Source organism: Arvicola amphibius, chromosome 10, assembly GCF_903992535.2.
Source record: "Arvicola amphibius chromosome 10, mArvAmp1.2, whole genome shotgun sequence".
In the NCBI taxonomy this organism is placed as follows: Eukaryota; Metazoa; Chordata; class Mammalia; order Rodentia; family Cricetidae; genus Arvicola; species Arvicola amphibius.
The window spans coordinates 33,432,590-33,445,852 of record NC_052056.1 but is presented as its reverse complement, the minus strand read 5'-3'; positions in this window follow the sequence as shown (position 1 = coordinate 33,445,852).

The window sequence follows — 13,263 nt, the reverse complement described above, 5'->3', positions numbered from 1 at the left end:
TTAATTTCATTAACTGTGCCAATACAGCATCCCTACAAAGCCCCTCAGAATAGCTTGTTCCCCACACTTATGAGCTTTGATTAAAAAAAAATCTTATGAAATATTTGTTAGCAGAAATACTTTACTCTTGTGCAATGTACCTTAGGCACAAATCATTGATAATTATAGAGATAGACAGAAGTAACTGTAAAAACTAGAAGAAAAACAAAGAATTATGAAGAGACACTCAATGCTCTTGAAAATAATTGATACTATTTGCATACTGAGAACCTGAAAATTGCATATTTTCTATAAATTCTTTCCAGCATTTACAATCAAGGTCTAAGAATAAATGTACCATTGTGGCAAAATTCCTGAGTTTTTCATAAGCAAAATAATTTTCAAAGTAAGTACTTGAATTTGTAAAATGTCTAAACCTAATTATTGTGCTTTTAAATCAAAAACTACCTGTGTGGCCACAATCAACAGTTCCTGCCTACTTACTTCTGTCGTTGCTCCAGAGATTCTCCTGTCTACCAGTTCTGATATGCTTAATTCACACAGGGGCCAGTTTATGGTCATTGTTTCAATTCTCTTGGCGTCAAGATTTTTAATGCCACACTGTGGGATGTTTGCAGATAGCTTCTCAGCACTTAAATGCGAGCAGACGGAGGTGTGGGGAGAGCTAATACCAGAAAGCCATCTCTCACCAGAGTGAGATGAGAACCAGAGGATAAATGCCTTCTTTAATTCCCCAGGCAGATAATTCTAAAGCACCTTTCATGAAACCTTCATAAAGTTCAATGGAATCAAGAAGCAGTTCCTCATACTGATTGCCAGCTTAATAATGCATCCTTAGCTTTGTGTTTCCCTCCTCCCTTGCTGTACTGTCCCTACACCTCACTCTATTCTCTGTGTGACTCTTTGTGTCAGCCCCTGCTTTCTCAATACCACAGCAAAAATAAACACCGCTTCAGCCGGATTGCTGGAACAGATCTTTAGAATGAGATTTGTGCTGCATCGAGCTCTAGGTTTGCTAAGGGCAATGCGGCAGGACCCTAAAGAACATCCCAATGGGGCAGAATCTCACCTTTGGTGCATGGGAAGGAAAACAGACAGAAAAATTAGATCTTGGGGACTGTGTCATTTTACAGGATGAGAAGTTACAAAATGGGTTTAGCTGCTTTTTAACTGATTGCTTGGAAACCTTGAGAGAAAGAGAGAAAAAAAACAAGTTCACGTGGCATATCTACTCAAGGAATGTTTGGAATACAGACCTCAGAATATCCTAAATTTAGGAATAAAACTCTGATGAAAATTGGGGTCCTAGAATTCAGCGACAGAAGTATGGCTTCAAAGGGACAGATACAATGGCTTTACAGGGCTCTGAGGCGCAATCAGAGCCCTAAGAAGGAAAAGTTTCACTCTCAGAAAATGAAGCAGAGGTTTTTGCTGGAATATACTAAGAAACTTGGACAGTCTGCTATCTCCTTGAATCTTATCAAGCAGCAAAATCAGCCCATTCCTTTTGATGGAGAAAAGCAAGCTTGCCATTCATATTATCTTGAGAAGACATACAAGGCCCTGCCAGGTACTTGCTATTTCTCGCAAGGCTATTTCCACTAGTGTGTTCACTCCAGATCAAATCAGGCCCAAAATTTCCTCTTATGATCACAGAACTTGCTTTGGTTGAGGCACACCTTTTTCACTGATACCTAAAGGACTTCAAAACCATAGCTCCTCTGTTTTGTGAGGGGACATTTATGTAGACCAGAAACACAAAACAAATTCCATAATGTTAGCACAAATTTTAATTGGTCTTAATAGGAAAAAACTAGGAGTCAGGTATCAGGGATGAAAACTAAAGTATCAGAAAAGCAGAGTGGCCAGTCACTGGGGAGTCCTTACCTCTAGCCAATGCCTCAGAAAAAAAGGGCAATCTTGTCCTCCGACTGCATCCTCTGACTGCATTCTCAGACTGACTGCTTCCCTCAGACCTTTTCAGTCTGACAGCACTGAGTTTCTGTCTTTTCCGACTTTATATATGCTCTCTCTGCCCAGCCATACCATTCCTATCTCCACCTTTCTAGTGCTGGGATTAAAAGCTTGGGATCCCAAGTGCTGGGATCACTTTTGTCTGAATTCTGTGTCTCTTTTAGACTGGATCAATTTCATGTAGCCCAGGATCTCTCTACCTCTATATTCCAAGTGCTGGGATTAAAGGTGTGTGCCACCATTGACTGGCTTTGACAGCTAACTAGTATGGCTCACTGTTTCCTTTGATCCTCAGGCAAGCTTATTTGGTAAATGATAAACAAATGTCACCACATTACAATGCTCAAAAATTTCCACCAAATGATTCGATAATAAGGTCTATTTCTAATAAGGTAATTGCATTGATGTGCAGAGTAGCTGACTTGTCCTCTTATTAAGTTTCTTACTCGTAGTATGAAGAGCATATTGTAAAAAATAAAAGAACTTAGCATGAACTGAAGTTGTTATTATTCTAAGAATACAAAATGTTGTAACCGGAAGTCATTTTTAGTGATGTTCATACTCCCCGAGACTTAAAATATGGACTGATAGGTCATTCCTATAATATCCCATTTGATCTACCTGCTTTTTCTGTCAATAAAGAAGATAAGTGTTTTCATTAACATTAAAAGGGTAGCAACATACATTCACTTCACTAAACTATATTGACTATTTCATAATTTGTTGTCTTGGAATAATGCTGTTCACAGGGAATTTGACCATCGAGACATTTCAAAACAATGGTAAGTATTCCATTGAGATGTGGGTGGGGGAGAAACTATATAGAATGTATGTGGTAGGCAGTAAGAGAGAATTGTCAGAATAAAAAAAAGTCATGAAGATTTAGAGGCATTTGAAACCTTGCCTGATTATGAAATACACAAATGCTCAAAAGTTGGGAGAAAACTTGAGATATTGTTTAAAATACAGATATATTATTGCACTTTGTACCACCTATGATCACATGTTGGCTGTTTTAAATATCTGACAAAAATAATTTTTATCTATTTATCAAACAATTTACAAATATAAGAGGTTTTAACAGAACTCAGAACAAGAGATATTACCATAAAAAGTCAGGGCTTAGATCATATGACCTAGCAGAATTGATGACAGAAATCTCCATCGTATATAAGGGCTTGGTGTCCTCTCTGAAAAGTCATAATAGAAGTCGCTGCAAAGTTTAGGATCTGGGAGCAAGGCTAAATATTCTTTGCATTTGAAAAAGCTGTAATACACAAAATAGCCACCATAATGCTACTGGATCCCAACAGAGATTGAAGACTTGATCACAGAAAGTACAGAGGTTGTGTATAATAGCTGCCCATTATAGCACACAGCAGACAAGAATCAGGTGTGACAGAAACAACCCACTCAGGGCACTGCCTGAGAAGATCTGGAAGTTACACATTAAATGATAAACAACCAAAAGTCCACTTCAGCTAACTCTGTCATCCACTTGACCTTTGAGAAGATTGTTCTGGCAACCACTAAGAAGTGAAATACATACTCTCAAGTTACAAAGACGCTGGTGTTTGTACAGATTCAATGTCACAGTGCTGTACTCCCTTCAGGAATGGCTCTAAATGAAAATACTGAAAGGGAAACCTCCTAGTTTCAGAGTTTTAAGCTACTTTCATACTTTCATTTACCTCAAGAAGACACAAAAAATGTGTAATGCAGAAGAATTGTAGCACAGTGAGTAACCATCTTTGTCAGCAATCCGTGCTCAGCAGCCACCATTGTGTAATGTTAAAGAAACAAGCCATGGATGTAGACCAGAAGAATCTGCAAGGACCAAGAGTACTGAGTCTCTCCAAGGCTGATCAGACTTGTTGCTGTTGCGTAACAAGCAGTTAATGATTTGAACTATTAACTAGCACTGTGTTCCAATAACTAGTATACACAGTTCCGAAAATAATAAACCACTATTATATATTGTCCTCTGCATCCAAAGTACTCGATCACATACACACAGAATCTGCACATATGTTCTTTCAGTGTACAGGTCCTGGTCTTGAAAGAAAAAGGGGTGTCCATCTCCTAGAAAATAGTAGCTGTTCCCCGCTGAACTTAAGCTATTTCAATTAATATCGGATTCTCATGCCACGGGACTAAGACGCCAAACACAAAATAAGCTACCCCATTAGTAGAGAACTCACCCTGACAGTTTGGCAAGGTATTAAGAACACAATTCATAAGCATATCTCTCAGTGCTTCTGTGTTCAACAATGACAGTGAGCAAACAATGGTAACCATGATGTGATAAAGTCTTTCATAAAATTTTTGAAGTTTCTAGGACAAAGATATGAGTTATTTCACCAAGTAAACAACCTAGAGGAATGAAATTCTGGAGTGAGAATGTGGTAAACCTAGAATGAGATGCTTGAGTAAGTAAAATGAGGCATATCACTTACGGCCTCAAAATAAGCCACACTGTAGAAAATAGGGTATCAGCAAGCGATTGTGTCCACTTTACAGAGTAGGAGTGGAAGCGACCAGGTTGAGTTTAGCTAGATGTATTTCCTTTGTGAACATTTTCAAATTCTACTGATTCACTCAGCAATATTGGAAGGGAGTCTCAAGGTTTATTCAAATCCTGAAGATCACCTGTGTTTATTATCCAAACACCTTTTATCCCCCAAGGTAAACTGAGGGGGGAATTCATTAGCTTCCTGTTTTCAGGGTAACAGGACTAAAGTCACTTCAGCAGCTCTGTCACTACCTTGGAATTGACACCTCTTCTCAGGCGATCTTCATAATTACAAAGAAGGTGCAGCATATCCTGAGCTCCGGAACCAGCCATCTGAGGATGCTTTCAGCATCTCTGTTGGTATTGTGATTTGAGAGGCTGCTGATACAAGGTAGAAAATATGTGGCCTGTTTAATATTGCCCCACACAGGAAGGCTTCCCCCAGGTTAGCTCAGTATACAGCTTCCTGAATAAGACATGAAGATGTTCAACACCAATAGACACAGAAAGGAGAAACCTCATAGAGTCATATACAAATAACATAGACCCATAGACAAATAACTGTAGACAACTGAGGAATGCTGAGAGCTCCTAGTTGACTACCTAATACCATGTAGCAAGTCCTGAAATCATGTGTGTATGTATATTTGCAATTATGTACACACACACACAAACACACACACACACACACACACACACACACACACATATATATATATATATATATAATACACGAGCAACATTAAACTGGTTGAACAGGTTGTATTTTTATATTTAGGTATATATATATATGTGTGTGTGTGTGGTGTGTGTGTGTAACAATACAATTAAAGAAAAATAATTTTTCATTATTCAATGATTAAAATTTTTCTTTATTCATAATTTTAAGATGCTATGGGGAAGGCACAGGAAAGGGACTGGAGGGAAAGAGAGGGCAGGTGAGTAGAGGACAGGTGAGGAGAGGAGGGGAGGGGAGGGGAGAGGAGAGGAGAGGAGAGGAGAGGCGAGGAGAGGAGAGAGAAAATGCTGTAACTATATATAATTTCAAAAATAAAACATTAAAAAGAAAAAAAAGAAAGAAATACATCCTAAGGCCCCCAGTACATACTGAAAACCACAGATAGTGTTTTTCCTATAAATACACCAGCTGAATTCCTTTCCAATTTTAATTATTTATGATTCACTGTGGCCATAACTTCTGCAGCTTGAACTACTATAGCGAAGCTACAATGTATTTCTTCATTCTTTTCCCCACATCATAGATAGAAGATTAATTCTTACGATTGATTTTAGAAACTTCAGCAAGTATTTTATATACTAAATGATGGATTTTTGACTCTTCAGTTGTAAGAAAGCATTACAGATCTTTATTGTATCTGAATATTCAACTTTATTAGTCTTGTGTCTAGACATTATTATTAAATAGAGTAAGGGCTACAGGATCCCAAGTAATGCCATGACAGTCCTGATAACAGAGATGGCTACTAAGTAGCTAGCAGATAACTACCCTGTACAGTTTAGATTCACTGGGCAGCTCAATGACTCACATATTATCAGAGAACCAAGCTTCTCAAGACTTCCTGTTACACAGAGTCAAGAACATTTTTAAAGCATGAGTTGATTATTTTCTGTATTTTGTATTTACTATGCTTGGATTGTAGCTCACTGCGAAAACTGAAAGCAAAACTTCGATACAGGACTCACACTGTAGAAGGATGACCTGAACTGTACTGTAGCTCGGTTCACAGGAGTTTTTGGAAGACCATCTCTCAAGTGTACATTATGCACTTACAGTGTGCCAAGTACATTTAATTTTGTGATAATATATTATTTAGAAAAGCTCTTTCAGATAGATAATTGAAATATACATATTTTTGTTATTGTGTTTGTATATGTTGGTTTGCAAGTACATTGAGGCACATGAATGTCACAATTTTTGTGTGGAGGTCAAAAAACATTTTCAAAAGTCAGTTCGTTTTTACACACACACACATGTGCACACATACACAGAGACACACACACTGCACCTACTTGCCTTCCACTGCATTTTGGTGGCTGTGGCTGACCTTACAAAGTCTAAAAATTTATTTCAACTGGAGTCTCAGCAATGAGAAACTAAGTATGCTTGCATGAATCAATTAATACAGAAAATATTTTAATCAATAAAAGAAAATGATACAAATAATTGTAGAAATGAAATAAATTTGAGTTTTACCTTTTACTGATTTGAACAGTGATTCACAAGAGCAGCAAACATTAATACAGAACAGAATCAAGAAAAGGAAACTAAGTACTGTAGAGCATTTTCCCTTTAATAAAGAAAATCTAAATCCTTTGAATTTCAGATGCCATATAATAATATACATGTGGATTTGAACATCACTTATTGCTGCAAAATAAGGATAAGATGTATTAGTGAAATAAGAATCACAAAGTGATTTTCATTCTCCATAGGTTTGAAATTCATAAAAAGAAAAGACCATTTGAAAGCTCTCTCCTGTTTACCTCAAGGAAAAATGTATTCACTTTGCAAGCCTTATTGCCTCCATATGAAAACCACTCTTTCCAGAGTTTCCAGGAACTCTGAAAAGTTATGTCAGGTTGCTAGATACTCATCTGTAGTAGTTTCTCATGACCTCACTTCACCTACTTTGGGAGGAACTTGGGCATAGGGGAAGTGAAAAACAAGTCAGTAGCACAGTGGATAAATACAACTTTCCCTACAAAACAGGCCTGGACTGATACAAAGCTTCTGAAATTTTGAGCCTCTGCCTTCTAATCCAACACAGCCTTGAATTTTTGCCCTAGAGCAAGTCTGATTGATTAGCATGGTTAAAAGGTGTGTCTCTTCTTTTTTTTCTCTCTTTTCACCTTTACTGCTGAAAATTCTTTGGTACCTTTAGTGACAGGGCAAAGGTTTTCCCATCTGGTCTCAGCTGGAGTTTTTTACTGGTTTAACATGAAACTGACCCTGCTTTTCTACCTCTGCCATGTAAAATGTCTTGGGAAAGTAACCAACCCTAGTCTAGAAATTTAGAGTGGAAATACCTAGACTAACTGCACGTTTTTTACTTCTGTTAAACTGCTTGCTTGCTTTTCCTCCCCTGCAACACCAATCAGGATGTAGTTATGCTGGTCTTTGACTTTAAGAGCTCTATGTAAGGGCTGTAGGGATGGCTCAGCCATTAAAGGCTAAGCTCACAACCAACAATATAAAAGCGCTGTATACAATGTGTACAAGGCTGCACTGTAAGAAGTGTTCCTCTCCATGCCGTCTCCTCTAGGCTTAATACAGACCCTCAGTTCACACTTTGTTCGTGCGGAATGGATTTTGGGTCTCTACTCAGCAACACTTTAAATTCATGCCCTTCTTAGTCAGTTTCTAGGTAGGACCTTATAGCCCTGCACAGAACTTCTCACAGACTCGCTGCCCTCTGCCCACCCACATTACAGGCGAGTCTTTCCCTTTCTTCCCCCCCTCCCCCACCCCGCATTGCTCTGGTCATAGCCCTCTAGTATTGCAGCATGTCTGCCCTTCACACTCTTTCTAGAGCTGTCTCACTGACTGCAGAAGTGCCTCCTACACACACTGGAAAAATCCTCCCTGCCACACTTGGATCCCTTCTTTCTGAATTACATTTTGTCTCTTTATAATGCTCTTATGCATTCCAAAATGACAGCCTTTCTTTTTTTTTATTTCTGTGTGAATTTTGCCTGCCTGGTAATGAAGGCAGCATCTTTTAGTCCATTTACTGTGAAAGGCATATGACTACCTGCCTCTCCTTTCACAAAGCCCCTCTGCACTTTATCTTAAACCTCCCTAGCCTAGCCTCTCAGGTCATTAATTTCTCAGGAAACATTTTTCTCACTCTCCTTTTCACAAAATGAAAGTAGCTACTTACGTTCAAATGAGGCAGAATCATTTTAGAGCCAGAGAACGGCTTTGCATGCACTATCACCATAAGGACCATTGCCCAAGAAGGAGAGCCTGCTGAGCACTCTTCTGCAAACCACATGATAAATGTAAGATAACTTCTCTTCACTCTTCAGAGTCAGAAAAACTGAGGGTTTTTTCTCACTAATGCTTGCAACTTGGGACAAGTGAGTCACACGAGAAGAAGACATCCTGCCTCCTAAGATACCAGCACAGCCATATATTACACAAAAGAAGCTTTGTTCTATAAGGAAAAAATTCTGGAAAATCAATAAAAGTATTAGCAGGAATCAAAACAATACAAATTGTTTTGTATACAAAACAATACAAATCAAAATTTCTCCTTGAATTTACCCTTGTCAGTAACTCTAAAGAACAACATTTTCTTCTGGGGCATGCGACATGGAAAAAATAGTGTTCTGGTAATAATTTATGAGTTTATAGCTGGGCAGTGGTGGTGACACAGGCTTTTAATCCCAGCGCTCGGGAAGCAGAAGCAGTTGGGTCTCTGTGAGTTAAGCCCAGCCTGATCTACAACAGCAAGTTCCATGACAGGCACCAAAGCTACACAGAGAAACCATGTCTCGAAAACCATAAATAAAAGAGTTTATAGCATTTATTTGTAAATTGATTTTATATTTAATGTTCCTTTAAACACGCCCCTATTGTATGTATGGGTGGCTTACAACTATAAATATGCATATATATATATATATATATATATATATATCGGGTACTTATTTCAGCAGATACAGAATCAAGATAAGGGAAACAACTCAGGGTGACTCACTCAAATGATAAAAGTACTAGCTATGAAGACTCAAAGTCTATTAAAGATTCAGTTTTTCAATAATCTACTCTCTAATTTTACAGAACTGATCCAATTAACAAATAACTGTTATATCCATACTCTGTGTTAAATATTACACTAACAGTAACCAAGAAAGAAGACATTAAAGATAATATTTTAGTGAACAGGGAAAAACATCCCTATTTCTAGTTACTTGCCAAAGGCAGCTAGGAAAGACATTAAATAAGATATTATATTGTTCCTGTAAATAACAAAGAATATTATGATTTACCTAGTAGAGTAGATTCTGACAGTTCAAAGCAAGAAGATAACAGTAACATAGTTGGGAACCCGACATGAGAAATAACCATGCACTAAGAGACAATGGGGCATGAGTAGCTGAGATAGTAAAAGGTATTAGCTGCAGATGAAAATTTAAAAGTTGGGATGTATAGAGACATATAATATAAAATACAATATATCACATGGTATCTAGCATATATATGATAATATAGTAAATATGTATGGTGTGTATATATGTATATATACATACGCACACATAACTACACTTGATCTACTTCTGGGGTCTGTGGCCTTTCTGCTTGAATCTGTATAGACTTTATGAACATTTGACCAACAGAAATGGTGAAGCATTTTCTTCATCTAGTTTGCTCTCGGGAGCGGAGTGGGAAGGCTTGCTTTTAGAACATAGCCATCAGGATATGAGCAAACACAACATTCTGAGAGAAAGAATCCAATTTTCTCTGCTTGGCAAAGCTCACAACTAAGAGGCTGCTTCAAAAGAAGCCTCTTTAAAGTGAATCCTTAGGTCCCAGTGAGACCCAATAGCAGAGTACAATAGCAGAGACGAGACACCTCTCCAAGCCACAAACGACTACAGATTCAATTTACAAATGGATTACTGTTCTTGTGTCAAACCAATAGGTTTGGGTGGTTTGTGTGTAGTCACAGATAACTGGAATATGGGAGATTCAAAATCAGATTTATAAGAAATACCACACATGTGATGGATGATAGCCGGGCTTCTTCATTTGATTAGAGGGACAGATGATAAGGGAAGGGAAATTATTAAATATCTCACAAATCATACACCAGTTGCAATGCCTTAGCACAGAAAATAAAGATGAAACTTAATGACTTCTGAAAGCATGACACTCGGTAACCTATGCTCACAATGTGCCATTAAGACACTTAAAGTGTTTACCCATCATTGGACTTTTCTTACAATAACTTCTAAAAAGACACTTGAAATTTGAGCATATTTCTCAGCTACATGAACAGATGCTGAAGCTGCATAAGAGCTTTCTGAGACTTCCATTGTACTTAATTATCATGAACTATTTTTATCATGATGCATATCCCTTTGGAGATATACCTGAAAGACCTTTAGAAACAGCCTAGGTTTACTGTACCATTTCTAACATTTTCTGAGACACTCCCCCACCCTGATGTAACCCATTGGGTGTTTTGTTGCTTTGTATTTTGTTCTTTGTTCATTTCATTTCCACAAGTAAAGAACTGGTAAATATTCTGAGTCTTCTAATGCTGTTTGCTTTATAATTACAGTATTGGAAGTTTTCTAGTCTCCCTGAAATAGCTATTACGAGACAGGAACCCTTTTCTAGATTGTATTATTGAATCTGTCTATTGGCCTTTTATTGTCACATAAGTGCTACATTTGGGAGACAGCGATTTGATGTGTGTATATTAAAACTCTCTTCATACTATAAACATTTGCCTCTGATGAGGCACTGACGAAATTTTTCCGAGGCAGGGGGCAAAAAAGAAATAATCAGTTAAGCTCCAGGTAGAAGATAAAAAAGAGTTGCTTATCAACTCACTAGGAAGTTATCTTCTAGGGTTTAGGGCAAAGTAAATCACACACCACTCTCTGCCCCTCGGAAATCTGCTATGGGCTGAGAACAGAGGATGCTGGAATAATTACCAAACTCTTGGATTGAGGAATGTCTATACTGGCAAAAATACTTCATAAAAGCTGAATTAGAAACTGTAACTTAAAAACCATGAGCTTCTGTGTGAATATTAAATTATCTAGTTTCTCTTGAAAATGACTGGAAGAACTGGGCTCACATCCTCAGGTTGCAGTCTCTGGACAGAGAGTATGAGGTCTACCTGCAACACACAGAGCCCTTGTACGGATGGAACTGCGGGCTGCTTCCCGCCACCCGGCTAGCTTTACCCAAAATAATTACATGGAAACTGTATTCTTTTAAACACTGCCTGGCCCATTAGTTTCAGCCTCTTATTGGCTAACTTCTCACATCTTGCTTTAACCCATATTTAGTAATCTATATAGCACCACGAGGTGGTCGCTTACCAGGAGAGATCTTAACCTGCTTCTGTCTTGGAGAGGAGAAGCATGGCGACTGCCTATGGCGACTGCCCTGAAGCATCTGTCTCACTCCCAGCATCCTGTTCTGTCTACTCCACCAACCTATGTTCTGACCTATTGGGCCAAGCAGTTTCTTTATTAATTAACCAATGAAAGTCCTCCATCAAGCCCTGGAGCTGCGGTAGCCACAGTCACCATCAAGAGTTTCCTTGCTTAAGGCAGTGTTTTTAATTCATAGCATCACAGCCAGACATTTTCCCTCTCATAAAGACATAAGATAGTGAAATTCCTTGTATCTAAATGTCTACAAAAATAATAAAACATAATTTAGTGACGAAGAGCAATGTTTCCAGTATTTCATTCTTCAAGCTACTAGGCTGATTCACATTACTTCCTTGGCCCCTGTAGAAATTAGTGTTTGCTTCACCTTACATCAGGCAAAAGTAAACTGTTGGCACAGCTTCTCTAGTCCTGAAGGGACTTGACAGTATATCAGTTTCTATTTTTCTGTTTCAAAGAATTGGACCACTGCCTAAGTCACTCCGACTGTCCTTTCACTACCTTTGAGTTATCTCACAAAATGACCATTTACGGTTTTATTGTATTGCCCTTCCAATAAATATGTCAGCTGTGGATTGAACCCAATTCCTTCTGCTTGGGCTGAGTTCACAGCCAGCAAACAACTTGGAATTCCCACAGCTCAAAGTGTGTTCTCAATACCCCTCTGCTTCAGGTGGCTGCTGCTCTTTGATGTCCCCTGGCTTGGAACACAGAGGTGGCTCACTGAATAAAGACACTTGCTGCCTGCTAGCCATTTTGTAAAGTGCCTGCAATTTGATTAAAGAACACTTCCTGAAACTAAAGTAACCAGAACAATCCTTGCCCTCCCCACCAATTGGCCCCCAGACCTTAGTAACAGCTGACCAGGAAAGATAGTTATTTGTTGCCAGACATCCTTTAATCTATACACACTATATTTAGTTAGGCATGATTAACAGCACTACAAATTGGGCCAGAAAGGAAAATACTTCATTCTTTTTCTTCCCTCTGATTCTGACTCCAGAGACTAACTCTAGAGGTCTCTTCCCAGGATAAGGTCTGCCACCCCGTCTTCTTATATTCCTTTTCCATGGCCTTACACTACAACCTTAACAACCAGACTTTAGTTCCTGGGACCAAAGTGGTGGAAGAAGAAAACAAATTCCTAAAAGTCTGTGTGTCCATACATGTGTCATAGAATGCCCACACTCCCCGCAACACAAGATAAATTAATAAAATCTAACCAATGTTTTTACAATTTTTACATTGGCTTAAGGTCAGTCTGTGCATTAGGTCCATCACAAATGTCATAACCAAAACAAGCTATTACATTATAGTATTCTTTAGTCTCACAAAATATGTTAACTCTCCTGGTTTTCATGTCTCAAGAATAAAACATGATATGAAGAAACTAAAAAAGCCTCTTTTTGTTTAATAAAATGAATTTTAAATTGAATTTTTCAAGTAAATGTATGAAATTCTTGTTTTCTTTAGTCTTGTTTGCTAGGAATAATCTTATGAGCTTTGAGTAGAGGGAGAAATGAATGGCCTTGAGTCAGAAAAAAATCCTGCCTCACAAATTCAATGGGAATGGTATCAAGGACCTCTACTGCAGACAAGGACCTTGGTAATGCTAAATA